The following is a 4685-nucleotide window of genomic DNA, read 5'->3' on the forward strand; positions in this document are numbered from 1 at the left end:
AATTAATATTTACATTTAAAAGAACAGTTAAAGGTGGAGGAGATCTGTTCATTATGTCTGATTGTAAAGACGAGTAAATAGTCACGTTTAATTTTCTGTTTTTAAAAAATAATAATATTAAAGAAAATGGATCTAAAGTAAAACGTGACTGTCAGCTTTGAAAGACAGCGATTTCATGTTGTTATAGTTTTGGTGATTAATATTTTGATGCTTATTGTGTTGCTGGTGCTTTTTGTAATTTAAGTTTCAGTAAATGTATTTTTTTGGGTAACAGATAACATCAGATTATTCTTCTTTCTGCTCCTTTTCATTCAGGAGTGTTTGTGTCAGGTTTAATTGTTTTAACTCAATTAGTGAAATAAAAATTTTAATAAACACATAAATAATTAATATCTACATGAAATGCCTCGATTAGGGATGCTGGATGTTTTACGCTATTCAATACTTTTAATATGTCACTGATGGACTACTGGCAGCTGCACACACAAAATATAATGTTTTTTAAAATTATTTTTTATTTATTTTTTTATTTATTTATTTATTTATTTATTTATTTATTTATTTATTTTACATCAAATCATGTGTGCCACAAGGTTAAATTTTTCTACAATTTTCAGTGTGAGAGAATGCTTCTGCAATAAAAATTTAATTTATTTTAAGGCTTCTTTTAAGACATCTTAACCAGGGGCGCCAATAATTATGGAGGGCCCTGTACGTTGGCCAATATTCTCTGCTGATTGGCCCATTGCAGATGGGTTTGGCATATACTTTTATGCTAATTAGACCACTATCTTTTACAGAATACAATGCCGAAAAAGATTCTTAGGGTAATTTAGAAGCTGTGTCATTACATAGTTTGTCCAGCAGAGCGGCTCCAAGTCCACAGTTTACAATACTGTCTGCAGCACATGTAGCAGAGTACACAACTGAGCAGATGGCAGTGCACAGTCAAGCTTTGTATGCATGGTAGCTGCTAACTAGCTGGTAAAATACATTGCTGTAGAGTGAGTGAACAAAATCCTATTATTTTACCTTTTTTCATGCAACTGCAGCACATACATAAATAATATGAGTTAACATATTGATATCTGTACTTCATACGCCCTTAAATCGGTATCGGCCTCAATAACCCAATATTAATTAATTAATTTAACCTTGATTTAACCAGATAGAGAACCAGTTCTCATTTACAGTGATGATCTGGCAAAAAAACTAAAATATCCGTCAGACGCTACTTAAGCATTGTTTCATTGCACAGGTAGATCATAAAAAGGAGCCAAAAATAATTCATGCAGCAGACGGGAATGTTTTAGCAGGATAATGATCCAAACATACCACACAAATGTTAAAAATATAGTTTGCTGAAGAAAAAATCAAGTGTGTTTTCAAGTAGTTCTTGGTTTAACTGTCCTAATACTTTTTAAGGCAACCATAATTGTGCAGCCAGGAGTGTATTAATATAGACAGAAGGCACAGGTTGTACAGATGAATCTGACTTTTATGTCCAGTAAAAGTGATTCTCCAGTTAGAAACTGTTTCTTTATTCTTTTATCATTTTGAGATACAACATTGTTCTCTTTGTTTTTACTGTATGCCTTCCTTCCCACAACAATTAGGTTTTGTCTGGCGCAGCTGCTTGTCATATTTACTAAAGTAATAAAGCAAACCTTGTCTGCGGTACATGTAGTGAGGTATTGCTTTAACCCTCTGCTGTCAGTTAGTCTGTAACTCCAGTAGCCTGTCCTCCCCTGTTCAGACTCTGTTACACATTACCTTTCAGATAGATGTTATCATCCCAACCAGCCCCCACATGGAACCTGTCACTGAATGACACAACAGCAACACAACCGACCAATCTCCTGGACCGGCTGCTCTTTACAACCGCGGGCCTTCTACAGTGTGCTAAGTTTAAAGTGCAATCCCTGTGCGAAGTCCGTAACAAAAGAACAGTTGGTTTTATAGCGCTCGCAGCCTTCCTGGACTCATTACCAGCCCCTTTGTGTAAGCGCGCTTTGTGTGCACATTTCCTGCTGTTTGAGTTTGAAAATATATCAAAATGCAAAATCAAAAGGAATCCAACATTAAAACAAAAGACTTGAGGAGGCAGAACGGATTAGTTGATTATTAATATGCTACTGTGTCAGAGTGAGGATGACTGTTTTGGGAGTCATTGTGTTAAAAATATCTTTATTGTGGTGGATCATGTTTGGGTAGGAGGGATCGGTTTGCCCCACTGGGCCAGCCCTGTGGGCAGCAGATGAGCCAGAGAGACTTGTGTGTGTCTGAGTGTGTGTGTGTGTGTGTGTGTGTGTGTCTGTGTGTGTGTGCCGAGCTGTGAGCAGAGGAGCCCCGCCAGCCAGCTTTGCTCCAACTGTGCTCTGCACACACTCCAGTCCAACAGCTCGTCTCTTCTGTCTGCTCCAGATGATGCCTTGGATTTAGCCGGCCCACATGAGTGATATGAATAAGACACTGGACGAAATACACACTTCTGGAAGCCTCGGAGAGAAAGCAGAGATTTTTCAGAGTGGCAAGGGTAATGTGAGTGGCTTTCCCAGCCCAGCCCTCATCCCGTTGCAAGACCCTTTCCTGACACCAAATGCCCAGAAGACCAGGACTAAGCCCTGCAAGGGGACCAGGTAGGAAGCATTATGCATTACACTTGACTCTGGCAAATTTATAGGATTCAATCATGATAAATCCACTTGCACTAAAACTGAAAGTAGTGTTCTCTACTCCACACTTCACAGTGTGAGTTGCCCTGCAGAAGAATAGCACAGTCTTTGTATTTGCACGAGTGAGACACAGAGGTCTGTTTGAAAGCTGCAGTGTTGTTTGTCAATTGGCTGGAACCAAACACAGCTGTGAATGAAGTGTAACGCGTTATTCCGCCAGTGCATTTAAAGAACTGGAATCAAATCAAGCACCTGTTAGTTTGTGGGAGATAATTGTTAACTGAGTTTATCGCTGCGCTTGCAGAGCGGTAAAGAAATTGTCCGTCAGAGAACGGCACCTCCGATCTGCAAGTGTGCTTTAATCTGACTCTGCCTTACCTCATCGTGATGGTAATTCAATATGATATAGTACATGATCTGTTTTATTGATTTAGATGTTAGCTCCCTGCAAAGACACGCTGAATGCATTTTAGGGTTACAGTAAGAACAGGACACCTATTAGTGCTGTTCCTTACTGCCCAACAGTTGCAAATAAGAAAGATCCTTTTAGTTTCTCCCCCAACATTTTCAGATTATAACCCAAACTCCTTTACTCATTGATCATGTATCGATCAGGACATACAACACTTTCCTCTGTACTTCCTTTAGCTTTCTAAGCATGGCACTACTCCCATGCGTGTTATCTGTCGTCTTATCAAAAGTCTGTTGGTTAGTGGGTGTGTCATCCGGTAGATGAGAGTAAGAGGAGTTCATGCAAAGGCAACACTGCGTTTCTGTCAGTTTGTTTGTAACCTGCTCCATTTATACTCCCCATTCCTGCACACGGGGCACAAGCAATCACTACAATGTCGCAGGTCATAGCGACTCTTACAGGCAAAGTAGGGAAACAAGTGTTCTGTTGTTTGTTTCAAAAAGCTAATTTTTCACAGAAACTATCTACCAGAGCCAACTCTATTCCGTACTAAATGGATTCAAATACTGCAGAGTTGTGTGTTGTTTTTTTTTACCTGTTGCTTGGAAATTCAACCAAAGCATCTCATACACATTCTGTAATAAGATCTGCTCGCTTCATTTATTCAGCTCTGCAAAAATGTTTCTTTCTCTCTCTTGTCTCTGCTTATTTGTCATTCAGGAGCACCAAAGAGGGAGAGGAGTCCTTCTCTTCCCCTGTTCCAAACCCTTTTCCTGAGCTTCTCCCCTCAACCCTCGCCCCCCTCGTCTCTGAATGTTTATTACCATGGACCAAAAGTAGTGCATCTCAGGTGAGTGTCCCATTTAGTGTACTTGTGAGACACAGTTTTGAGGGAAAAGAAAAAAAAAAAAAAGAAAGAAAAACGAGGCCTGTGCTGTAACCTTCTCCATATGCTTCCTCAGGCTGCAAAGTCATGTAACTGTAATTGGAACAAATGCCAGAAAATAACTGCTGGATGTTTTTTTTTTAAAGTTAAATGAGTGCATAGTTTCACAATGTTTGGCTTGTGATTTGTCTGTAACTTCAGGACATATGGACGGTCCGACCGGTTGTGTGAGTATGGAAATCAGCGAGGAGATAAAAAACGCTGTGTCAGCACGCTCAGACAGTCCACATACATGATATTACTTTCGTGGTCCCGGTTCTACATGCACACAACGGCCACAGAACAACACAAAAGTGGGCACATGTGTGGTAACTTCCCACCTGCAGATGTTGCATTTGAAATTTGATAATAAGTCTGTGGTTTACCCAAGAAATACTTGGCCTGGTGCCCAACGGCACTGCTGTTTGTTTTAGCACAGGGTGTGGGATTATCATGCACTGAATGCTGGTAGTACCTACTGGTGCTGGAGAAAGCTTTCACTCCAATCTAGGTATTGTCAGTTTTGGCAGTTTTGTTATGTGGATTTTTCTTTACTTTGGTAATCAGTTAACTGTGAACCCCTGTACTTCTCATAGTTGATTGTGAAGCTTTCCAGTCTAGTTCACAGTAACAGTGGCAGACTTACTGCTCGAAAACGTGTATTCATTTTGCT

The 4685-nt window shown here is 39.8% G+C and overlaps 1 long non-coding RNA gene across 1 annotated transcript in view; it reads left to right on the forward strand.

Annotated features, from left to right (window-relative positions):
- Positions 1-3933, forward strand: part of LOC103371732 (uncharacterized) — a 6012-nt gene extending 2079 nt beyond the window's left edge. Inside the window, exons 2-3 of the long non-coding RNA XR_520955.1 lie at positions 2425-2639; positions 3808-3933. This is a non-coding gene — a long non-coding RNA (uncharacterized LOC103371732). The remainder of the gene's footprint in view (positions 1-2424; positions 2640-3807) is intronic.
- The last annotated feature ends 752 nt before the right edge of the window (positions 3934-4685 follow it).

Source organism: Stegastes partitus, unplaced genomic scaffold (genome assembly GCF_000690725.1).
Source record: "Stegastes partitus isolate 25-593 unplaced genomic scaffold, Stegastes_partitus-1.0.2 Scaffold1636, whole genome shotgun sequence".
NCBI classification, from domain to species: Eukaryota; Metazoa; Chordata; class Actinopteri; family Pomacentridae; genus Stegastes; species Stegastes partitus.